The sequence below is a fragment of the Ictalurus furcatus genome, chromosome 3 (genome assembly GCF_023375685.1).
Source record: "Ictalurus furcatus strain D&B chromosome 3, Billie_1.0, whole genome shotgun sequence".
Taxonomy (NCBI): domain Eukaryota; kingdom Metazoa; phylum Chordata; class Actinopteri; order Siluriformes; family Ictaluridae; genus Ictalurus; species Ictalurus furcatus.
In genome coordinates this window covers 31,245,597-31,272,930 of record NC_071257.1, presented here as the reverse complement: position 1 = coordinate 31,272,930, position 27,334 = coordinate 31,245,597, and positions in this window count along the sequence as shown.

Genomic DNA, 27,334 nt, shown 5'->3' with positions numbered 1-27,334 from the left:
CTTAACTTGATGACATTGGCAGAGTATTTTGATGCTGGCGTGTAAAATGCAGATTTATGGATAGTCAAGCACTTTTAAGTCACATACAGTACAGAGTCATTACACTGTTTGACTTCAGGCATCATGATATTTTTCTTTGCCATAGAAATATCCATGATGGCTTTTCAAGATTTTTTTAAAAATTATTTATTTTTCTTCATTTAGCATAGTCATATAAGACTGCTTTGATATCTACCTGCCTGGTCAAAAAGGTCGCTTTTCAAAGCTAGAGTGCTAGAGAAAATCCAGACACTGTCCAGATTTCATACTGTCACTCAAGCATGCATGTGTTTGTGTTTGATTTAGCTAGCTTTTCTTCCTGATTATAACCCATGTACTGTACTATTTAAATACGTGTTGCATGAACGTTAGTTGCAAATACACATGATGATCTTGCCTTTAAATGTAACTCTTTGATGTAAGCAAATGGTTGAAATGAAAAGTCATTTTACTCGTATTATGAAGACTTTACAGAACAGCAGAACAAAGCAGCTGATTCTTTCTCCTTCAGGATCCACGTCAAGGTTTCCGAACTGAATAGAGGGAAAGATGAAGTTCAAATGAGATGAATCTGCTTTCTCTAATGTTTCGCATTCAGTGAGAAAATTATCACACACACACACACACACACACACACACACACAGAGCTCTTTCTTTCCGTCTCCAGTGTTCCCTATCGAAGGCTAGTGGAAGGGAGCTGTATTGCCGTATCTCTTAGCTTGTTTTAGATTCTTTTTCCTTTCTGTACTGTTTTGTTCCCAGCGCTCCAAGTTCATACTGCTTCTTTCTTTCTCCACTCTTTTGCACTGTATTTGTCTGTCTTTTTTTCTTTTCTTCCTCTGTCTTTGCTTTCACTCTGTGCTGCATTTTCTCAATCAGCTTTCCCAGCTCACCTGCTGTGGTGAAGATTGTCTAGAGAGATTTCAGGCTTTCACTAATTATTTCCTTTTTTCTTGTAAAGAGGAATAGAGAGAAAATAGAGAAAGAAGAGAGGGGAGGAGAAGGAGAGAGAGAGAGAGAGAGCAGACTGAGGGGTAGAGCGAGCAAGAGAGAGAGAGAGAGAGAGAGAGGGAGCACACGCAGAAAGAGGGAAGGTAGAGAGCGGTTGAGCCGGTGCACTGTACACTGGCTGTCTCACTGACAGGACAGAGATTGATGGATAGAGCTGTGCAGCGTACATAACACCAATTCTCCTCTACCTCGTCTCCTTCTTCTCTTCCTCTTTCTCCCCTCCATTGTCCCTGTTCTTCCCTTTGCTCCAGGACCCCTCCCTGAGTGCATCCATCTTCCTCCACATCGCTCCATGCTGGCAGAGGGGATTCTTTAAGTCAAGCTCTTTAGTCTGGGCACTGTTTCTTCAGTGCGCTGGGAATTCTGGACACCACTGTCACAAGGAATTGGATTCATAGGGAATTGTGGGATGGCAGCAATTGAGGCAGACAGTCTGGCAAGAGGAGCCACAGCAGCTGGTGAGTCACCTACTGGCTTATCTTCCTATTTTACTGAATGTCCTTGCTTTATTCTCTGTGTGTCTTTCTCCCTCTCTCTCTCTCTCTCTCTCCCTCTCACACACCGACACCCACGTTATTGAAGCGTCTCGCTCTCTGCACCTCTTTCTCTTCCCTCACACAGCACTTGTTCTCCCTTGCATCTCTCATACATGTTTGAATGCTATGTCTTGCCTTGTTTACTTTGTGTCAGCAAAGTCTGGTCAGTCGAGAGAGGAATGAGTATACGCAGAATGCTAGAGAAATTTTAAGGTTAAGTGAGTGACACTGTCACTGTCCGAGGCTGCGTAGGTCTAGTCCTGCCCAGGGCATACGATACAGTTTCCACGCATCAGAGTCTCAAGCAAACTAACAGTGCCTCTGAGTAACTATTCGGTATTATAAATATTTATAAGTCTCCTTTTTTAGCTCTTGCATGTTAAATTTTATGTACAATTTATTCAATAAAGAAATTCTAAAATATTAATATATCCCTCTGTTTATCATGCTCTCATTTCTCTTATTTGTGCTTCCTGCTCACGTTGTTTATCATTAAGAAGTGCCTCCTAACTCAACTCCCTCCTCAGGGAAGGACACGATTGTCGCCTCCCAAAGTGTTCCAGTCTGACAGCTAGTTCAAGCAAGACTGAAGTGTTAATGATAACCACTTCCATGCGCTTTTGCACGATTTGCCATCCGCAAAGTCAGAGCAGAAGAGTCGCTGACAGCCACGCATTTCCCAGCTGCATTTGTTTAGCGCTCCTTGTTGACAGAGCAGAGACACAAGGCAGCTGACAGTAATCTATTTGCCCTGGCAGCATGAGCTCAGGTGACCTAGAAACATGTCTCTAGAACAAACATCACTCACCTGACCAGGGTCAACTGGAAAATTAGTATCACTTACATGCAGCACCTTCAGGAGCATCCTCGCTCAGGGGTGTCTCTTTATCTCAAGCACAAACTGAACTCTGTTAACTGATTATGAAAAACCTGTGCGCGTTTAAGTGCTCCCTAAAGCGTGTGTTTGAATGTATCTTTCTTTAAGACTAACTGCAAAAATTTTTTTTAAAAAAACCCAAAAAACTCCTTGTTCGATTTTATTCAATGCCAGGTACAGCGAGTCGCTGTGTTGTTAACAGCCACTTTAAGTAATGGGACACAGTGTCACCTGGAAACGTGTTGTTATTGAATCAAGGCTCACATCGCTCTTGGAGGTGTTAAGACAAATCGTGATGCTCCGAGAGACGGAATGAGAAAAGAGGAGAAAGACAAGAGACGACGTTATCTTTTGTTCTCGAGTCCTTCAGAAGTAAATGGATTTCATAAACGAAATGAAATTGGAAAGAATAAATATGAAAAATCCTTGTGGAGTCTGTCTGCCTTAATGGAATCTGTATTCATGAAGAGGATGATGAACTGATGTCTGCACATATGCAGGAAAGGTCTTTTTTTTTTTTCCAGTTGGACTGAAGGAGAGCAACCAGGCTGTAGGCAAAAAATAAAAAAAAAAGTATAATCCATTCATCCTCATGGGATTTTTAAAAAATCTGAGCATACTACAACATATGCTACAACTAGTTTTTTTTTTTTTTTTTTTTTTTTTTGTTGTGTATAACAGAGTACCTTAGTAAAAGAGTCCGTATTGTTATGTATAACAAATATAAGACCTCAGTAGTCAAGTCAGCACAGAGCGATTGATGCTAACTATTGAGAATATAATTTGTATACATTACGTCAAAAAATATAAGGGGAGAAATGATCTCAAATCTATGTGAATAGCACAGAGATTTGAATGTTATATGAGGTCAAGCAATGACTTGCCTCCATTTAAAATACTACCTTTTTAAATAATAAGCATCAACTTAGTGCATTTAAAAAAATTTAAAAAATAAATAAAAAGAGGATTTAGCTGACATGCTTATCCAGGGCAATGTACAGAAGTGCGTTGTAGTCTCCATCAAAAACATGCTAGTACAAATAGGTCAGGATCTAAGAATACCACCAGGCTACAACCTTGGTAGAGCGGAGATTTTTACTGCTCATTTAAGTGCTTGGTGGAGAGGTGGCTGGCTCTTCAGTCTTCATTTGAGGACAGACACTGAGTCAGCTGTTCAGACAGCTAGGGGATGTTTATTCCACCAGCTGGGTGCCAGTTCAGAGAAGAGTCTTGATGCAGGACTTTCTTGCATCTTGAGTGATGGTGGGTCAAGTTGAGCCGTGCTAAAGAGCTTGAAGGAAATGTTGTGCAGAGCAGGGTTGGATAAGTTTTGGCTTTCTTGGTAGTTGACACAGATTTGGGGATCTTGCTGTGCTTAGGTACTGAGTCGCCACTGAGTTTTTATCAGTTACACCTTTCATGTACAGTGCTGTGAAAAATGATTTGCTCCCATCCTGATTTCTTCTGTTTTTGTGTACATCTCATACTAAATTGTTTCAGAAATTAAAACTGAATCTAATATAAAACGAAGGCAACCTGAGTAAACACAGAATATAGTTTTTAAATGATAATGTTATTTATTGAAGCAAAAAAGTTATCCAATACCAACTGGGCCTCTGTGAAAATTTATTTGACCCCGTAGGTTCTAATTTCCCAAATCGATTAAACTGCATTCACAATGGGGTTCAGCTGGACTAGACACAACCAGGCCTGATTACTGCAAACCCTGTTCAATCAAATCAACATGTTAATAGAACTTTTTCAACAGCATGAAGTTGGTTAAAAGGTCTTACCCTGTAACACACTATGGCAAAGTTGAAAGAAATTCCAGAAATGATGAGGAAGAAGGTGATTGAAATACATCAGTCTGGGAAGGGTTACAAAGCTATTTCAAAGGCTCTGGGACTCCAAAGAACCACAGTGAGAGCTGTTATCTCCAAATGGAAAAACCCAGCAACTACTCATCTAGCAAGTCACAAAAGACCCACGGACAACATCAACGGACCTACAGGCCTCTCTTGCATCAGTAAAGGTCACTGTTCATGACTCCACTATCAGAAAGACATGGAGCAAAAATTGCATCCACGGAAGAGTAGAAGGTGAAAACCACTGCTAAACCAGAAGAACATTAAGACTCGTCTGAATTTTGCCAAAACACACCTTGATGATCCTCAAACCTTTTGGGAGAATGTTCTGTGGATTGATGAGTTGAAAGTGGAACTGTTTGGAAGACAGAGGTCCTATTACATCTGGCACAAACCAAACACTGAATTCCACAAAAAGAACATCATACCTACAGTCAAGCATGGTGGTGGCAGTGTGATGGTGTGGGGATGCTTTGCTTCTTCAGGACCTGGGCAACTTGCAATAATTGAGGGAAACATGAATTCTGCTCTCTACCAGAAAATCCTAAAGGAGAATGTCTGGTCTTCATCCCGTAAGTTGAAACTCAAGTGCAACTGGATTATGCAGCAAGACAGTGATCCAAAGCATATGAGTAAGTCATAGTCCTAGAAGTAAGAGAAAGACTGATCTCCAGTTATCAGAAGCGTTTGGTTGCAGTTATTGCCGCTAAAGGTGGCACAATCAGAGTTTAATGGGGCAGTTAGTTTTTCACATTGGTGATGGGTGTTGGATAACTTTTTTTTCTTCAATAAAAACTATAAATGAAAACTGTATTGTGTGTTTACTCAGGTTGCATTTGTTTTATGTTGTACAAGTGAACAAAAATATTGGAACATGTAACTGACAGGTGTTTCTTGATACCCAGGTGTGTTCTGTTAGATTGATTGTTTAAACAGTAAATACTGTAGCTGTGAATGTCTACTCTTGGTTTTAGCCTTCAGTTTCACCCATGAAGACTACATTTGTTGTTAAAAAGGATAAGCCAACATGAAGCTCAGAGAGATGTCTACGGGAGAAAAACAAGCCATGTTAAACTGAGAAAAGAGGAAAAATCAAATAGGGGCATTTCAGAAACACTGGGCAGAGCCAATATAACAATCTGGAATGTCCTGAAAAAAAAAAAAGAAAAAGAGAAACAACTAGTGTACTGAACCAAAGACACCTAATGGTTTTACCAAGGAAAACAGCAGCAGCTGATGATAGAAACATTGTGAGAACTATGAGGGGGAAAAAAAAATCAGTAACACCACCAACAACCACCACAGGGCAGGAGTGAAAGTATCACAATCCACTGTTTGAAGAAGACTTTGAGAGCAGAAATATAGAGGCCATGCCACAAGATGCAAACAACTCATCAGTGGTAAGAGTCGGAAAGCCAGATTGGAATTTGCAAAGAAATAAAGAGATCAGCCACAAACGTTCTGTAACCATGATCAACCTCTACCAAAGTAATGGAAAGACCAAAGTGTGGAGAAAGAAAGGGTCTGCTCATGATCCAAAACATACAAGATCATCTGAGAAACATGGTGGAGGTAGTGTCATGGCTTGGGCTTGCATGATTGCTTCTGGAATGGGCTCACTAATCTTTATTGATGATGTAACTCATGATGGTAGCAGTAGAATGAATTCAGAATTTTACTGGGAACATTTTGTCTGACGATTTACAGAGACATGCATCCAAATTAATCAGGAGGAACTTTATCATGCACCAAAACACACTGAAAACTCAACAAAGGATTTTATCGGGGGAAAAAGTAGAAGTTTTAGACTGGCCAAGTCAATCACCAGACCTTAACTAAATTGAGCACCATTTCACCTCCTGAAGAGAAGACTGAAGGGAGACACGCCCTGAAACAAGCAACAACTGAACGAAGCTGCAGGTTAAAAACCTGTAAAAGCACCACAAAAGAAGAAACCAACAATTTGGTGATGTCAGTGAGTCGCAGGCTTGGTGCAGTTATTGAAAGCAAGGGATATGCAACCAGACATTAAGTGTTATTTACTTTAATTTACTTCAAGTCTTATCTGTTCCTATACTTTTGCTCACTTAAAAATTGGGTGGACTGACAGAAAAGGTTCTATGTTTTATGTTGCTTAACACATCTACATATAAATACCAGGAAACAAAAGCTAATCTCTCATCTCATATCCGTGTTTTGATCTCAAACCCAAATGTCTTTGGTGTAGACAGGGTCGCAGCTCTTTCTCACTTCTGTAACTTCTGATGTGGTACATGCAACACTGCCCCCTAGTGTCCTGTATGAAGGCAGGACACCTATTTGAGCATCTGCGCACAAAGTCTTAATGCAGTGCTTGCAAATACGCGGCCGCAGAAGTGTAAATCTGCCCGCAGTGTGTGTTGCTCTGGTACGAGTGTAACAACTCTTGATGGAAACACCTTAGTGTCAGTGCTGGGTTGAGAAACATTCCAACAGCCAAAACGTGTACAGCCAACAGCAGTCCTCTGATTAAACATCGACTTGATTGTAGGACAACAGGACAATTAACGCATTATTCATGGGGAAAGATGATGAGCTATAGTCTCTAACCGTCTGCCTACAAGCTGGGACAATATGGTAGGCGTGTCTGATGAAATGGTCATTACATGTGCGTGCACACACAAATGAGAGAGGCAGTGTGTGAGGCAGCCAGCCAAAACCCAGCATGTTCGTTACATCATTATATTCATTACCACTGTTTTGCCCAGGGGAAGAGGAACATTAAGACACATCTGTCTTTCGCTCTATTAGTCTACCCTTGTCTGTCTCTTTCAGCTTCGTCTGCACCCATTTGCCAGCTGATAAATGGAGATAGAAACTACAGAATGGTATTCTGATGTGTAGGCATGAACCTGTGGTTGATTTTGAATGATCGATTAGCTTTTTTGCTAAGTAGCTGCTGTTTAACATGCTGGAGAATGAAACCAAAAGGAAAGGGTTGTCTTGTACTCTTAAAGTGTTAAATGATTCCTGCAAAGTGCTGGAGTAAGGCAGGATTTAACTTGGCTGTGGGTCTTTAATATGACAAGTTGAAGTCGGGTCAGTCTGTTAGAGGAAGATTCTCACTACCTCTGGCAGGTGCTGATCCAAAAAAAACTGCACTCCCGGCACATACGTGAGTCTGAGTCAGCAGTGTGTGTGTGTGTGGCAGCACTTTATGAATGAATATGGGTTATAAACACAGCTGTGTAGGTGGTTGTTGGTGCTTGTTAATCACACCGGACTGCTAGTGAGGTCACTTTATGGACTTCTTAACAAAGTGGGTACACCATAGTAAGTCAGGCACAGGTGGCCATGAGCCTGCCCTGTGGGAGTTATGATGGGTGAAATGATTGCGCATATGTCTTTGTTTGTGTGCACACCGTGCCAAGTAATTTGTCACAAAGCATCTCTGGCCCAAGATGCACTCCCAGGAGGATTGTCATTAGGAGCAGTGATGCATCATCACGGACTTTATTGCTCCCCTTACTGGCCGGTCTTGTTTTAGACACTGACCTGATTGGTTTGCAATCTACTGATAATCAACCACAATCAACATCTAATTAAGTCTACAATCAGTCTTTATCCCAAAGGAGCCATGCAATGCTCTTTTTTACTTGCATCATTAATGAGGCATGAATGTTTCATGGTCTTATCGCTGTACTCAACTATCTGTCGGCAACAACACATCAAGTGATCAAGTAGAGTGTCCATAATGGTTTATGGATAAGCATAAACGGGGATGTGAGAATGGGTTAGGAACAGTGTTGGAACAAATAGGGACAGGGTTGGTGGTGATGGGGTTGGATCATGTAGAGACATGATGGGGATAATGTTGGCGCAAATAAAGACAGGTTAGAGCATGCAGGCCTGAGTTGGCGCAAAGAGAATAGGAGTATGTGGGGACGATGTTGGTGCACGTAGAGATGATGGGGATGGTGTTGGAACATACGGACAGGGTGGGGACAATGTTGGAGCATGTGGGGCCAAGGTGAGAATGATGTTTGAGCAAATAAAGTCAAGGTGGTGATGGTGTTGTTGGAGTTAGGGGGAAGGTGTTGGGGCATGTGGGGACAGAGTGGGAAGTGCGAATGATGTTGGAGTAGACTTTGATTCATGTGCAGCTCTCTAATAACTATAAAGTTATAGGGTAAAGCACTGCAGCACTGCTGGACAATCGCTGTTAAGATGATGTGAAATTTCAGGAGGAGGTCTGTGTGACGAGGTTAACACAAGATACAAGCGCACTGAAGTCTCCCAAGTGTTGTGGAGAACCGAGATTCCAAGTGCTACCTCAGCTCTCGACTGAGCAATTCCACAAATATTTCCTGATAAGAACCACAACAACCGCCACACACACTTGACTGCACTTCACGTACGTTTGTGCCTCCTCAGTGCCTCCAAGGGAACAGAATGTGACACTTGCAATCAGCTCTGTGCAATCAGCTAGATCTTTTATCATGCATTGTATTGTCAGGAGTTACACGGAGTGTGTATTCTGTCCCCAGACTCTGAGGAGAGATGCATTATTTGGACTATATGAGTGATATGATGAGCTTAGTGGATTAGCGGGACTCCTTCCAGTACGCACCCCCCCCCGATTATGGCCCCTGAGCTTTGTGCCTTGGTGGGCCATGACTGGTAGCAGATGGTGCGGGCAGAGCTGGCCTCACTCAGGTGTCTGTCACGGAAGCCACTCATGGCGATGGATGGGCAAGTTCTGTCGTTCTGACACGTGCCGCCATTGGAGAAATGGATCGCAGTCAGTTTGCATAATCTGAAATGGCTGTCACCATCAATCATCCTGGGTTTGGAGGCTTTATGTCTGGCACTTTAAACAGACGACACGGATGGGCCAGCGCTTTCCTACTCTCCCGAGATGAGAACAGTCCACATTTTCTTTTCCAGTAGACTTAACACTGAAGTTAATTTCTAACATTATGTCAACTTTTCAAAACATTGGGCCCATAATAGTTAACTGTGAAATGTAAAAGTCACAATACACAAATGTTATCCAGTGATGTTTTTTTAGGACGTATGTGTGGTCGAGAATTAAATAGCTTTCTTTCTCTCTTTCTCTTCCATCCAGTCTGTCCATCTCATCCTGGTTTAATCCTTAGTGTCCCAAGAATCCCACACCTGGAGTTTTGCCTAGGTAAGTAATACTGATCAGTTTTCTATTTTGCCCAGATATGGTAGGGAAGTGAAAAGAAAAAAAAAAAAAGATTAATACATGTAAATTTGTTAGGCTGCATAGTGAATAATGAATTTGTTTGTCACTCGATTTGAGTCTAATTTGGAGAAATTAACAATGCGTGAATCAGTTACACAGCCCTGTGGAAACCAGCCATAACCTATTCTACAATGTCACAGGAAATAAGGCCATGACTAAAAATCCAGCATCCTTTTTCCATTGAGACCTTTATTTCCGACCGATCATCGCTTCAAAGCCAAAGGGCTTTCTGGAATCTGAATGCTTGGCAGCTCCTTTCCAGCATATAAATGTTTGATATTTTTCTTAGGTATTTTTGGAGAGTTTTAAGATCACAAGGACATCTCAGGTCTCAAACTTATGCTGAGCATGTGTGTGTGTGTGTGTGTGTGTGGGGGGGGGGTGTTTATATATGTGTGTATTTTGTTTATAATTAAATCAAGGATTGTAGCAGAAAGGCTTCATATGCCCCAAGATGATTTGTTATGCACAGTTCCTCATTAAAAAGATGGTGCCACATGGATTAAATGGGGGAAAAAGAACATTTCTCCATTATTATTTGTAAAAGGCTAGGAAAGTGACGATGAAGATTAAATGAGACATATGGACAAGGCACTGCAGCACCAATGTGGTTTTACGGATGGACATACTGTCTGCCATGAATGACTCTTCATATCTTTAGTTTTAATTACAACCCCAATTCCAAAAAAGTTGGGACGCTGTGTAAAATGTAAATAAAAACAGAATGCAATGATTTGCAAATCTCATAAGCCCATATGTTATTCACAACAGAGCATAGAAAACATATGAAATGTTTACACTGAGTAAATATACCATTTTAAGGAAAAAAATAAATAAGGTAATTTTGAATTTGATGGCCGTTAGACATTTCAAAAAAGTTGGGACGGGGCAACAAAAGGCTGGAAATGTAAGTGTTACTAAAAAGAAACAGATGGAGGTTAATTAGCAATAGGTCAGTAACATGATTGGGTATAAAAAGAGTATCTTAGAGAGGCAGAGTCTTTAAGAAGTAAAGATGGGCAGAAGTTCATCAATCTGTGAAAACTTGCGTCTACAATTTGTGGAACAATTTCAGAATAATGTTCCTCAACGTAAAATTGTGAAGACTATGAATATCTCATCATCTACAGTACATAATGTCATTAAAACATTCTGAAAATCTGGAGAAATCTCTGTGCGCAAAGGACAAGGGTGAAAATCAATACTGCATGCACGTGATGTTCAGGCCCCCAGGTGGCACTGCATTAAAAACAGGCATGATTCTGTAGTGGAAATCACTGCATGGTCTCAGAAACACCTCCAGAACTCATTGTCTGTGAACACAGTTCGCCATACCATCCACAAATACTGGTTAAAGCCCTATCATGCAAAGAAGAAGCCGTATGTGAACATGATCCAGAAACGCCGCCGTCTTCTCTGGGCCAAAGCTCATTTAAAATGGACTGAGGCAAAGTGGAAAACTGTTCTGTGGTCAGACGAATCGAAATTTGAAATTCATACTGGAAACCATGGACGTCGCGTCCTCTAAACTAAAGAGGTCTAAAGAGGAGAGGGACCATCCGGCTTTTTATCAGTGCTCAGTTCAAAAGCCTGCATCTCTGATGGTTTGATGGTGCATTAGTGCCTATGCAATGGGCAGCTTGCACATCTGGAAAGGCATCATCAATGCTGAAAGGTATAAACAGGTTTTAGAGCAACATCTGCTTCCATCCAGATTTCATCCCATCTTTACTTCTGAGAGACTCTGCATCTCTAAGATACTCTTTTTATACCCAATCACATTACTGACCTGTTGCCAATTAACCTAATTAGTTGCAAAATATTCCTCCAGCTGTTTCTTTTTACTAACACTTACTTTTCCAGTCTTTTCTTGCCCCCGTCCCGACTTTTTTGAGACGTGTTCTGGCCATCAAATTCAAAATTACCTTCTTTTTTTTCTTCCTCAAAACGGTACACTTCCTCAGTTTAATCATTTGATATGTTTTCTATGTTCTATTCTGAATAACATATGGGTTTGTGAGATTTACAAATCATTGCGTTCTGTTTTTATTTACATTTTACACAGCGTCCCAACCTTTTTGGAATTTGGGTTGTATAAGAACCTGAGACATAGGCTATATATGATACACTCGCCAAGCCAGCAGATGGAGCAGGACTGGTTGTATGTAATAAATCTCTCAGGACAGAGGCAGAGAGACAAGAGAGATAAAGAGACCGATAAAAAGATACAAAGACTGTGATAAGCGCTGCCTTCATTGAATTATTTTTATGTTCACGTCATATGCTTGCGTTTCTGTTCTAGTCCTGCCTCTGCCCCGTCCTGGCATTGATCTGTTATCTGATTATGCCCACCTGTTCCGAGTTCACTCCTTGATTAGTTTGTCTGTTTATTCCTTGTTGTTTCTTTCTCATTGTGAAGTCTTATCCTGCATTTCTGTTGTTCATTCTAGAGCCTGGTTCACACATACTCCATGTGCAGTACGTATTGTGGTGCGGAAGCAGCATGCACCATTGTGCTTTCACATTACACACGTTTGCAGCGCGCTATTGATCTGCAGTGGAACACATTCAGAAAAGGACGTAAAGGTGCAGGGTGACAAGACTTTGAATGAAGTTCAGAGCAACACAGTACAGTAATACAAGCGTTCATAGACATATTCATGTTTAAACACAATAAATATTAACAACGTGTTATTCCATTCATTACTTCCGTATAGAGTTATATATTACGTTGCTCAAGCAAGTGGCAAAACATCTAAACATGGCACTTCTCTTACGTGAAAAGGTATTATCACAAGCATTTTATATGAAAACTTACCATCCACACAAACATCCGAGGAAACTGCCTCCCGTGTCTTTTCTTTTGCATTTAAATCTTTATACAAGAAAACGAAAAAAAGTTGTCATACACAACTTTCTCTGTCATGTGATTGTCGCTTTCTGCTGAGATGAGAGTGTCTCCCCCCTCCCCCCCACACAATATCACATGCTGTGTAGTGTATTTAACATTTACAAATATACTTTAGACATAATTTTGACCGCATTAGTTGTTTGTGCAACTCCTGCCAAGTGTTTTGGTTTTCTTTGCTTCATCCCGGGTTTAAAGTAATAAGGCGACTATGAAAAACAGTAGTATATTTTAATTATATGCATTTATGGTGAAATTACAACATTTTTTTGTGTCACTTTATTCAGCACATGCTGCACAGCAAAAATAGACCTGGTGCGGAAATGAGCGGTGCTTACTCCTGCAACGTTTACTGAACACCTTTGGGATGAACTGAAACACAGCCTGCACCCCAGGCCTCCTCACCCAACAGTTAGTGAGTGCCTGACCTCACTAATGCTTATGTGGTTGAATGAACACAAATGCCACTTTATGAAATCCTAGTGGGAAGCCTTCCCAGAAGAATAGAGGTCATTATAACAGCAAAGGGAGACTAATGAGATGCAATGGGTTGTTATCAAAGCACGTATGGTTAGTGTTGTGTCCGAGTCCACCGTTGTCGAGATCGAGTCGAGACTGAGTCCTTAACCAATCGAGTCCGAGTCCAAAAGGGGCAGAGTCGGACTTAAGTCCGATTCCTTAATGGCAGAGTCTGCATTCAGAAAGTAATTAACCCTCCTATTATGTTGGAAAAAAAAGTTACATCCATTATGTTATGGGTCAAAATGACTTCCACAGTTGAAATACACACAAAAACAGCAAAGAACAGCTTAAAACAGTAAACCTTTATCATGGCTTGTCCGAGACAAGCCATTAGAAGAAATATTTGCATATAAGTTCATGACCCTAAATGAGGAAAGTAAAAAAAAAAAATCAAGGAGAAAGAGAGAGATTAACCAGTATTTCAGACATCTCAAATGTGGAAATGTTTCCAATTGACCCATAACATAAAAGGAGGGTTAAATAGAAAAAAAAAAAAAAAAAAAAGATTTGAAATTGCAATTGTAAACTCAACACTGAGCTGTTAAATTAACATTTTAACCTTCACAAATCAATGGCAACATAAATGTAACAAAAAGTATTACTTTGCCATTGCCATTTAATATTTTTATTTCATGTCATCAGCACCTCTATTAGTTTCATTTTAATTCATGAAATAATAATAATAATAAAAACCCTATCAGCAGGGTTTATGATATTTACTACATTAAGAAGTACATTTCACATTTTACATGAAATTCAAGACTGGAATCACCAAATGTTTAGGAGGGGACAATATGACTACAGTCTTATTGAACAATAACGATACGTTTTCTCAAGTAGTATTCAAGTAAGAAATACTACGGAAACTGAATAAAGCAATTAAATGTAAAAAAAAAAAAAAAAAAAAAAAACCTTCACTGTATGACATATACAGTGATTCTTATTAAATTTACTGACGTTATTCAGTCAAATGAGTGAATGAGTGATTTTCTCTTTGTCTTTTGCTGTTTGATTAACATTATTGACAGACAGCGGACGTTCGCGTAAGACGTAACCGACCGTGTTTGCATGAATACTCGGCCAGACCTGTATTTTGTCATGGTGTGTAATTATTTGACCATCCAAGCATAATAAGTCTCTAAAAAGAGCTCAATTCGGTTGTCGTACGATGAGGGTGTCCCTGGTCAGGCAGGGAGACATTCATTAATTTCTTGTTATCAGGGACGATTCTAGAGTCTGTTGGGGCCCTAGGCAAAAATTCTCAGGAGGCCCTTCCAACCAGCGTTCATCACTATTATGTTATAAATAATCGGACACCAAGCAAACAGAAAATGATAGTAAAGAAATAAGAAAATGTCTATTTTGCCACACCACCCTGTAGTGTAACCCTCCGCCCCCAACCCCACCTCACCCCCAAGGGATTTCATCTCATCCCTGATTCATGGAATGTGTCTTATTGAATGGAATTTTTTCTAACGTGGGTGTGTTGCATAGTGAGAGTGTTTCTGTAACTACTGTACTACTTTAGAGCTCTCGCATGTCTGTTTAGTATGAAGATCGCTTTGTTTCCATTGCTCTGCCACGCATACTTTTTATTCTATACATATACATATTCTCAATTAAAGTATTGGTTTACTTTATGAACCCATCTGTATCGAATGCAATCAACCACCATAATCACAGCATCTCCTGGATTTGTTTCCCCTTCCTGGTAAACCTTTTCACATGAAGCTGAGCGCTCTTCCCCATTGAACGCTTGCTAATTTTAATTGCTGCTCATTGATCAATTGAGATGTTCAGAGGCACAGAAAGTGTGTACAGAGATCTATAGAAACCCACACAGAGAAAAAGGCCATCGATAATGGAGTAGGGGACTCTGTAATTGCAGTGCAGTGCTTAAAGGACTTGTAGGTCCCCCAAACACTCTCCCCCACCCCCACCCCCCTTCATAGAGCTTAGTGTTCATCAGGCTGCAGAGATTGGTAGTGAAACCAGACTAAAGAAATGAAGACTCATTGATGTGCCAGTGATAATGATGGCACTGGAGAGGCCTTGGTTGGGACAAACAAAGCATTTTATATTTATATCAGATGAAACGATTGGAAGAAGCTATAGGCACTTTTCCTCACTAACTGTTTATTTTAGAGAAAATTAATAGAAGTCCGGATTTTCCAACAGCGTAGTGGTTTAACTATGTTGATAAATTTATTTTAAAGAGCTGTCCTTATGGTGTCCTTATTTTACAGTACGGGTACTTGCAAATAGGCAGTGTCTTGCCTGTTTGAAAAGAATCCTGCTGTATTTTCTTCTTCTGTGTGGTTTGTTTGTGCAGTAATGACACACGGGTGCAGCCCACACACAGGGTCCGAGACAATCTGAGCAAGGTGGTCTTGTGTCTAAGTGAACTCTAGCATAGCTCAGTAGTAGTGAAAAAGCGACTTGAATTCAATTGAATCAATTGAACTGAATCAACTGAAATCAGTTGAATTGAATCAATTGAACTCCAGGAAGTGAACCAATCATGCTGTGTAGTTTGGGCTGCAGGATTTTTTTTATTTTTTTTTGTACATGTGTGACATCATGAGGCAATGGACACAACTGTAGCACTGCAGAAATGCCATGTCTTCTGAAGATTTGAACCAGTGATCAAAAAGAGAAAATAGACACCCTTTTCTCCTCTGTATTTCTGACCAATCAAGTTTTACAAGTGAACTTTCTGTCCTACATGGCTCTCGGCATGTCTGTCTGTCTCTATCTATCTATCTATCTATCTATCTATCTATCTATCTATCTATCGATCGATCGATCGATTGATCACTAATTGCTTTGTTTATTTATATGAAGAATAATGTGATACCAAACCAAATAGCAAAAGATCCAGAATTGTCAGTTTTGCACTGATTCAGACTCAGCTTTCACACTAAGAGGCATGAAAGCACCTTAAATGAACATTTGCAACTATAAGCTCAAAGGTGGACATCAACCTTTCATTAAAGGCACGTCTTCCTGCCAACCATTTCATTGATTCTGGCTGTTTTAGTTTAAGCAGAGAACAAGACTGTGAGGTTTCTGTAGATGTTCTGCAGCTGTTCTCTTAATTCTAAGATGATTTGTGGTTTAAAGCCGTACTTAGGGTATGTTTTTTTTTCTTTTTCAAAATAATTTATAATACAACAATAACTCTGTGCTTTAACATGTTTTAGTAGAACTAAACAATAAAAAAAAACATTCATATTGTGGCTTGGATTCACATGTAGGTCTGACAGTAATAAACTATACAGGTCTTCTTACTTTCAGAGGGGGAAAAAGATCAGTGTTCTGTAAAATGTAAATTTTAAATCAAATGTAAATTTTATTTGGTTATAAACAGGAAAAGCTTCTAAATCAACAGAAGATACTCGCCTCCAATGCCCACACTGGTAAAGAATTGCAACAACTACCACCACGGCTTATTTAATATTTACACTCTCAATAAAAGTTATATAACACCAAAAGTAATATTGGGGAAAACTTGTACTTTCAGATGTTGCCAAAAGGTCTTAGATGTTGCTTTGTGGGCTTCAGTTGCTCTGATATTGGATTGGATATGCTCCTTAATATTGTTTTCTATGCTATGTTGCCCTAGGGTGAGCAGAAAAGGCCTAGTGAAAAGGAAGAAAAAAAAGACCAGCGACAAACAAATATATATATATATATATATATATATATATATATATATATATATATATATATATATATATATATATATATATATATATATATTTGCTATCAGAGAACATGAAGTGTTTGGGAAATCAGTGTAAAGATGAAGTCAGGTTCATTGGTGTGATGAGATCATGAACTCATCCATCCATCCATCTTCTATACCGCTTTATCCTTTTCAGGGTCACAGGGAACCTGGAGCCTATCCCAGGGATCATCGGGCACAAGGCGGGGTACACCCTGGACAGGGTGCCAATCCATCGCAGGGCACAATCACATACACATTCACATACCCATTCATACACTACGGACACTTTTGGACATGCCAATCAACCTACCATGCATGTCTTTGGACTGGGGGAGGAAACCGGAGTATCTGGAGGAAACCCCCGCAGCACGGGGAGAACATGCAAACTCCGCACACACAGAGCCACGGTGGAAATCGAACCCCCGACCCTGGAGGTGTGAGGCGAACGTGCTATCATGGACTCGTCACTATTTATTATTCACTCCTGTTCCTTGTTTTTAATTGATTCAAACGAATGAATATTATGATGCAGTCTAATCTTAATCGTCCTAATGCCCTTCATATGAATTAATTTGTTCACCTAGTTATTTTGCTAGTGTGAAATCATTTTGAGCTTCAGCTAACTTTTGCCTAAATTACTGACTATATTAAACAAATAAACATTTTTTTTTTTAAATGAGCTCTCGTCCATTTTGGTGATATTGATTCAACAGCTTCTGTTAAAAACCTGACCACTGCTGTAACTAAGGGTAGGATGTGCTATTACAGGAAAATAATAAATGATGTGGTGATGTGATGCAGCCCAGTTCAAAGTGGAGTTACTGTTAGCACCCCGAAGCTGTTCTGAAGGGTTTCTTTCCTCTTATACAACCACAATTTTGTCAAGACTAATATATTTTTATTTATTAAAGAATGAGACATCATACTTTTTACATGTTTATAGTTAGATTTAATGTTCTGGATTATAGATGAAACAAGTTAGTTCCTGTTATCACTCAGTTTATAGCGGCTATGAACAATCGTTCCCTCACCAGCCTGTCTTTTTTCTCTCTCTTGTGTCTCTTGAGCTTAAGAACACAAAAAATGCACCTTTGTCATGTTACAGAGAAACTGCAAAGCCATTCATCCTGAAGACTTTTCCATGTCTGAAAACTGAAGCCTGTTACAAACTGCGGACACTGGAGACTCCTTCCTTAAATGCTAAGTAAACATGCCAAAGAAAAAAATTTACCATCTCAACAACTGAATAAAAAAATCTATAGATACTATATATATATTAGAACAAGCCCATTAATATAAACCTGGGATTTGTTACTGTCAGAGACGATCAATCAACCAATTCTGACCAATCAGAGTCAAGAATTCAACAGGTTTTTGGTATAATTTATACACTGATCAGCAATAGCATTAAAACCACAATGTGAATAACATATATTATCTTGTTACAATGGCAATGACAAAATATTAGGCAAGTGAACAGTCAGTTCTCAATATTGATGTGTTGGAAGCAGGAGAAATCGGCAAGTGTAAGGATCTGAGCGATTTTTACCAAATTGGACAAACTGTGATGGCTAGACGGCTGGGTCAGAGCATCTCCAAAATGGCAGGTGTTTTGTGGGGTTCCCGGTATGCAGTGGTTAGTACCTACCAAAAGTGGTCCAATGAAGGAAGACCGGTGAACGGGCGACAGGGTCATGGGTGCCCAAGGCTCACTGATGCGCATGGGGAGCGAAGAGTAGCCCGTCTGATCCGATCCCACAGAAAAGCTACAGTAGGACAAACTGCTGAAACTGTTAATGCTAACTATGATAGAAAGATATCAGGACACACAGTGCATCACAGATTGCGGTGTATAGGGCTGTGTAGCTGCAGACTGGTCAAAGTGCCCATGCTGACACCTGTCCACTGACGAGAGTACTTACAATGGACACATGAGCATCAGAACTGGATCATGGAGCAATGAAAGATTGCTTGGTCTGATGAATCATGTTTTCTTTTACATCATGTGGATGGCCGGGTGCATGTGCATCACTTACCTGGGGAAGAGATGGTACCAGGATGCACCATGTGAAGGCAAGCTGGTGGAGGAAATGGGATGTTCTGGGCAATGTTCTGCTGTGGATACCTTGAGTTCTGGCATTCATGTGGATGTTACTAATGATCTAATTACAGTAGTCTATTTCAGCAGGATAATGCACGCTGCCACACTGCAAAAAATGTTCAGGAACGGTTTGAGGAACATGACAAATAGTTCAAGGTGTTGAGCATCTCAACAAACATTGGACAAACAAGTCCAATCCGTGGAGGCCCCAGCTCCCAACTTACCGTACAGGGATTAAAGGATCGGCTGCTTACGTCTTGGTGCCAGATACCACAGCACACCTTCAGAGGTCTTGTGGAGTCCATGCCTTGACGGGTCAGAGCTGTTTTGATGGCCCAAGGGGACCTACACTATGTTAGGCAGGTGGTTTTAATGTTATGGCTGGTGTGTGTGTGTGTGTGTTATATAGATAATCATTTTGAAAATATTTGTGAATGAGTTTTAGAGATAATTTAGATTAGAAATGTATTTTGCCTCGGCACAAGGTTAGTCTCTTGTTCAGAGAAATTCTGACAGTCTGTTCATTGTGTGATGAGCCATAAGATCCATTTCAGTGGGCTGGTTCAGTGCTAACCCATATCACTGTTGAGGAAACACACCCCAGAGAGACATAACCTCTTATTTCTGCCATGAAGTGGATGCTTTATATTTCCACCACGGAGTAATAAAGTATCAGCTGTAGAGCTGCGTAATTACATTTGTTGGAATTACTAGCAGTAAACAAATGTCCACAATCATTTGGGGTTTGAGATTTACCTTTGTCTGGCATGTTCTTCAGGTCAAAAACTGCCTTGTGTCTTGTGTTGCAATGAAATAAACGTTCTTAACGAAATGAAACAAGATATTTTTAAGTGAATAGCATTCATACTAAGAATTACTACATGTGTGTGTGTGTGTGTGGGTCTAAATCTAAAGATATTCTATGTTGTAGCAAAAAATATTAGTTTGTTTATAAAGAACAATCCAGGAAGTAACTGCAATGTACCTCAGAACAGATAACATGGATTATAAATGTTACAGGGAATGAAAATGTGAAGCCCCCCCCCCCCCCCAATAAATAAATAAAGAAAATTCTTTTTCACTGGAATTAGTTGAAACCACGAATGAACTGACTCGAAATTGCGGCAGAGTGAAAACATTGTTTAAAAAAGTGCTTAACCGATTAACTTTACTACGCTGTCAGGTTTTTGGGAGGCAGGAGGAGAGAACAAGAGAACCAGGAGGGAAACCCACGCAGACATTCTCCGATCATGTAAAACTCAGACACAAGCTCAGGATCGACTTGGGAAGCCCGGAGCTGTAAAGCAACAATACTGCACACTGTGCCAAAGAAACAAAACAAAACACTTTAATCAAACAAGGCCAAGTTTAGACCTTACATCACCCATATCAATCACTCCTATAAAATCCCCCGGGCTAAGAAAAATAAAACAGTCTTTCCTTCTGACCATTGCTTCCTAACTGACTGGTCACATATTTGTTTATCCTTGCTCTTTCAGGCTGTTTTCACACTTGCGTGCCTTTAAAGTCATTTATACCAAGATTTTGGTGAAACATGAAAGATATTTCGGAACCCAGGAATGGTCCAGATAATTGAACTGCACTAATGTACAGTAAGTGTGGTTTTAATTTAATGTAATTAGTTAAACTTGTTTCATTTATTCATTCTATTCAAGAATAATAATAATAATAAGTAGTAGTATTTGACTTTTTATTTAAGCAAGGCTGCACCTTAATTGTTTGTTAATGTCAAGTAAAAGAAATGAATGCTATATATATATATATATATATATATATATATATATATATATATATATATATATATTAGTTACTATTAATACAAACAGTAGAATTATGAGCAAGTCTTTTATTTTGCACACACTGCACTTTTACGCTTCAGGAGAATCTTCTCTGTAAAACCAAAGGCATTGAATTCAACGAACCTAACAAACTCGAACTGATCCTGGGTGCAGGATCAATAAGTATTAAACCAAATTTGGGTAACACAATACAATAACAGTACATGAATAATGATGCACTAATACCTGAATTAATACTCACTTAAATATGAACTAATGATGAATTAAGGCGTGTACTAATCACGAATTAATGAAGAGCGAACCTTAACTACGATGTGAGTCTTGTGAAATTAGGCGTGAATAACGACCATCTTAATTACATGTTAATACACATTTGGTAGTTAATGTATTAATTAACATGTAAGGGTGAACTAAATCAAACACAATCTGTAAGAAAGAATATGTAATAAATACGTATAACTTGTAGTGTATTTATTATGTTATGGCTATTTTTTTGACAGCATGTATTCTAAATGATCCATTTATTTCTTTCAGTGTTGTTTTCTACACTAAATAGCATTGTGTGTGTCTTTGTCTCTTCCCTGAAAATATGTAAATGATAATCCGCTGATTGATAGTCCATTGTATTTATTTTGCACCTGGCATATATATGCATATATGTATTCTTGACCTCTTATTCAAATAGCTAAGTGTGGCATTATTGCATTACTGCAAAAAAAAAAAAAAAAAAAAAAAAAAAAAACTATTCATAGTCAACACGTCATCGATTTGCAGGGACATTAACATGTTTGGGCACAACAATAGTTGCCTTATACCCCCCCATAAGTATGTGAATGCTATTGCTGTGACTTTGATATAATTCAACTCATTACTTACTTCAAAAGAATATATTGTTTAAAATGCGAACTTTAAGGATTAATTTTAAATTAGTATTTGTTGCAGTGGCCAAATCACCAAAGACCTTACTTACATTTTGCAAAAAGTGTGTGAACGGCTTCTTGCAAAGACGGAAATACTGGCTCGCTTCTTCTCCTGAGTGATGAACGAGTATGAGAAACTGGAAGTTGTGCAGTGCCACCTTGTGTACCAGGGTATTTCTGCTTTTCAGTAGGCGCCACCTACTGTCAGGGAGTGAATTTGCATTTTCATTCAGCGCATCGCCCGCGTTTAACTCGTGGGTGTGAACCCCCCCCCCCCCCCCCAAAAAAAAAAAACGCATGGAAAAACTGATATTTTTTTTTTAAGTGAAAGGTTTTCTAAGGCTGTGATATACATTTTAATGGGCAACAACTTTGTACAGTCTTACCAAGAATACAGGATCTGCTCACAATTCATGGTTCACGGTGAAGTGATTTTGTTTTTCTCCTTTAAACTACGTAATTACCATCAGTCACCTACATATTGTGTTTCTAAGCATGCGATATATTTTTCTCGTTATAATAGTGGCATAGGTGCAGTACTTCTTCTCCTTTGGGACTATTAAGTTAATGATTTTGTTGCTGAGCAGCCTAGGTGGAAAATGTGTATATGGGTATTTACTTATTCATTTGGTAATTTGGCAACACTTGTTTGTATGAAGAAATGCCTAGTGAGAAGGCTCGTTTCGCTAGAGTGTAGGCTCTCTGAATAAACTCATTTTAGTGGAATGAGTAAATAAATGCATAACGTTCAGAGACACTTAACACAGGAATAAAAAGTGAATTTAATGTTTGTTTTCAGCTACATGACCTACTATAGATGTAAATGGAAGTTTCGCAAGACACTGATATTTTTTATCAATTCTTGCTCCAGCCTTTTTGCCTGCATGCTCTAATAATATCTACAGTGCTACCGTATCTACAATATCTAATTATAGCTACAGTGCCTGATTAGTTTTTACTAACTATTTTCTAGCCTGTAACTGGCCTCTTTGACCTTGAATCAAGACATACCATTGAAAAATGTATATACACTGTATATTACACTTAACCATGCAAATCAATAAGAGGAGGCACTGTGGGTTGCAGGTCCAGGGTCCCAGGTTCAATTCTGAGCTCAGGCTACTGTCTTTATATTATGGGTTTCCTCTAGGTTGTCTGGTTTCCTCCCGCTTCCCAAAACCATGCCAGTAGGTAGATTGGTCTCTGAATTGCCCCAAGTGTGAATGAGTGTATTGATATGTGTGTGTTCATGGTGACCTGTGATGGACTGGAGTCCCATCCAGAGTCTGTTCTGAACACACCCAAGGTGTTCCCAGCATAGGCTCCGGATCCACTGTTGACCCTGACCAGGATAAAAAGGTTGCTGAAGATGAATACAATCATTAAGGAGAAAGTATTACAGTCAGTGCGTTTACATGGACAACATTAATCCGATATTAACCTGATTAAGACGATACTCTGATTAAGAAACTACCATGTAAACAGCGATTATTGATGAACTTAATCTGATTAAAGTCATACTCGAAGTAAACACAAATGGAATTAAGACGTGTGGAGTATTCCTGTCTTAGTCGCATTATCGAGGTGTATTACAGACATGTACACACCTTAATCACACTATTAACGTCGTGTGAGAGTTTTCACCGCATTTTGCGACAGGACACGTACGCACACGGCAGCGCTCAACCGTTTGACGGCAAACAAGAGAGCACGGCTGCGTCCGAAATCACGTACTTACCTGCTATATAGTAGGAGAAATACATGTATCTGAGCTACTATATAGTAGGTAAGTACGTGGCTTGGGACGCAGCCCATGGCTTCAATCAGTCATCTATTTGCACGTATAGCATGACAAATAATTACCAGCACTTGAAGCTTTCGTAAAATTAAAAATTAAACTGCGAAAACTGTATACGTTACCATAACGAAGATGAACTGTATGTCGATCCGTGAAATTCTGGAGGGAACATCAGACGGCGTGGCGTGGGGACGTAATGACATGTGCTGTTAATCACTATATTTTATAACATGTAAAACAGGAACATGAAAGGAATATTCTAAAAGCGACTCATGTAAACACCTTAATCAGAATATTGTCTTATTCAGAATAAGGTCAATAATTAGATTACTGCTGTCCATGCAAACGTAGTCAGTGATGGCTTGGAATGCAGCAAAGCCACTTGAAGGGGAGAGAAACACAAACTGGAAGTCGAGGGAGACAAGAGAATTAATTTGAATAAGAGAGAAAACAAAGACAAAGAAATTAAATGAACGATTGCAAGGGCTTACTTAGAGAGAAAACAGGTACGTTTCAGTAAAAAAATGTCTTTAATAGAATTCTTCAAAACTGAAATTTATCGGTTTTAATGTTTGTTTGTTTTTTTGTTGTTTTTTTTAATGCGAAATGATGAGGAAACAAAAGAAGTATTGGATTTGAGAACTTTTATGGAGAAAGGCCCTAGAGTTATAATAAACAGATACTGTTTATAGCAAGTAGCTAGGAGGGGGCTGATAAATGACAGTGTTATAAATGAAAAAAAATAAGACAGCAGACTGTTTAGCAGAATGGTAAAGACTGAAGTCAGATCTATAAACTGTGTCATAATAGTCAAATAGAGGAATTATTGACATGTGAGCAACAGTAAGATTAGCCCACAGGAGTAAAAGAGGACCGATTTGTAGATATAATCATGTGTTCCTGTGATGTTAACTGCTTTATAGACATTATAAAACAGCATAAATAAACAGACTCTGTTATTACATGCCTCTGATGTGCTGAATGATTCCGTCTTTTGTAAGAAATCCGGCCTAGGGCAGTGATCTTCCATTTCTAGTACTTGATATGCAAATGGATATTTTGCAAGCCCCCTGAGGCGACTCTTTTTCGGATTCCTAACCTGCAATCTCAGCAGTGGGATTATGCATCTCACCATGAGATCAGAAACACAACCCCTCAAATAGATACATTTATGCATTTACTAATGTATGCAGAGCAGCAGGTCAAGGCCTGAAAAATGGCAGTACATGAATATTTCATTTCTGAGTGATATTTTGTGGCAGCCAGTGGACAAGTCTTGAACTCGGGGCATGTTGGTGTTTCCAAGACCCAGATCGTCTGCCGATTAGTAGGTGGCACTTATTAGTCATACTTGTTACTAAGTATCTGCAAAGAAATGATTTTTTCCCCCCCAGCTAATTCTTCTCTCATATAAACCACAGGCAATATGGCACATTATCATTTAACCACAGGGGGCATCAATGACTACACACACACTCACAGATTTGTCTTGCTATCTTTGTGAGGACCTTCCACTGACATTATTTATGAAGCCAGTGAATGCTGTGTTACACTGAAATCTAACCCTAACCTTAAACAAAAGGAAAATGTAAAAAAATAAAATAAAAAACACAGTTATTTTAAAGAAAAAACAAAACAAAGCCCTGTTCCTGTCATAGGTTCACTTCGACACTGCGTCAGTAGCTGACGCTATGAGGACACGCCTGGGTTGTACTCATTGCCAGAACTTGTCAGTGAAAGTGCTGCACTCGCTTTCTTTTGCAAATCATCGGAAGTCGTGTATCCCGTCACCCCGTTTCTGAGGTTTCCGACGCGCCTCACGAGACCGAGCCTTGGGGATCAGACAGCAATGTTAACGCTGTAGAGAGTAAGCAGGTGGTTTTTTCCCCTTTCTCTCTTTCCCTCACCCGAATGCAGCGAGATTTATGTTCCAGTAACGAAGCACGCTGTGCTGTTTCTTTCAGGCTGGACGATATTCTGTTCACCAGCACGTTTGATTCTGAGGATTATGGCACTAGTTTGGCTGACGGTGTCCCGCTTTTGGCCTTTGGTGGCACATACTGAGCTCACTGACGTTCTCTCTTTTGCTGTTGAGAAGCTCAACCTTGACTGGCCTGAGCAGGTTCAGCGAGGCGAGCCTTCTAAATTGAATGAGCGCTTCCTGTCTGGACCTCATTCGCACACACAGTTGCTGTTCTTTCATGATCTCCATGAGGAGATAGCGAATTCCAGGAAGCAGCCATTCTCAGCACTCATTACAAATGCAGTTGCCTCTGACTTCACCAACGCTGTGGGTTCAGTGGAGCAGGGGTACGCTTGCATGCCAGTGGTTGAAGAGATGCTAGCTGTCCATCTCTCACTGCCTTCGGCCTCCTCACGTAAAGCTCAGACTGTACTTCCTACAAAGCCCTGTAGGACGACTTTCGTGCCGATCGGCAAGTTCTATATGGCTGCCGGTCAGGCTGGTTTGACACTGCACACTATGTCTATATTACAGGCCTACCAGGCAGACGTCTTTAAGGGTATGGATGAAGGAGCTGGTTTGACCCTGGAGACAGTCAAAGAGCTCTGAAGGGCGACTGATTTGGCACTAAGATTGATGAAACACACCACTCGTGCAGTCGGACTTTCCATGGTAGGTTTGGTCACGGTGGAGATACATCTCTGGTTAAACCTGACTGAGATCAGAGAACAGGACAAGACCTTCCTTTTAAACATTCCGATCTCGCAGTCTGGTCTTTTCGCCGATGCGGTCGTCGAAAAGATTTTGGTCTTTTCACGACCTAGACTAGGTTGCTTCCACTCCCTTTCACTCTCAAGTAGTGGTTCTGCAGTCGATTTCTCCTCCACCTTTCACATCGCAGGAAGACAAGAGACTGCACAGGCTTTCCCCAGTAAGGGCTTTGAGGATTTGCGTTGAACACACCAGCCAGTGGCATAAATCAGATCAGTTCTTCATTTGTTTTGGGGTTAGCAGTAGTGGGCTTGAATGTCACACTTGGTAAGAGAGGGGGTTTTTAGCCTATGAGGCACATTGTGCCACTTTGCCTCTAGGTGTTGGAGCCCACTCTACCAGGAGTGGGGCCTCTTCTGAGGCTTTCTTAAAGGGAGTCTCTTTGGATGACATTTACATGGTGGCAGGTTGGTCCTCTCTGCATACCTTTGTCAGGTTTTACAATCTGGACATGGACTTGTCTCTTGGTTCCCGGGTTCTGTCTGTTTCAACCATTGTCATTTTTTGTCAAAAAAAAAGCATAGGCTTGTGTTGAGGCATGGGCCATCTAAAAATGGCGTTTCCATAGTGTCAGCTACTGACGCAGCATCGAAGTGAACCTATGAAAAGGAACATCTGGGTTATGTATGTAATCACTGTTCCCTGAAAAGGGGGAACGGGATGCCGTGTGGCTGCCATGCGCCTCGTTATGCTGGCTTCTTCAGTGGAAATCTGAGGAGGACGTGGTGCTGCGATATATATAGCGCAGGTGACGCAGTACCATGAGACGTGGTGTCAGCACCATCAGCCAATGAATTGCCATATTCTATACAGACTTCAGACAATCAGTACCACCCAGGGGTGTCCCCATAGGGACAGAGATTACATATGTAACGTAGACGTTTTCCTCATGGGGACCAGCCAACACATTATAGTTTAAACATGTATAAGCATTCTTGTAATTAAATAATAATCTGTGTTTACATTTTTTATTTTTATTGCAGCCCTAATAATATCCAACAAATTTGTATCCTGAATAATGTATTAAAATCAGATTTTTTTCTGTTTGTAAATAATTAAAACTGACCAGTGAAGGGAACTGTTCTCAAAAAGGTTATGTTTAGTATTGGCAAATTGATTTAATTGTAAACTATTTTCAAATCGGAAAAAAAAAAAAAAAAAAAAAAAACTCAGTGCCTGCTTCCTTAATTTTGGCCTGATATGCACACACAAATGATAGTAA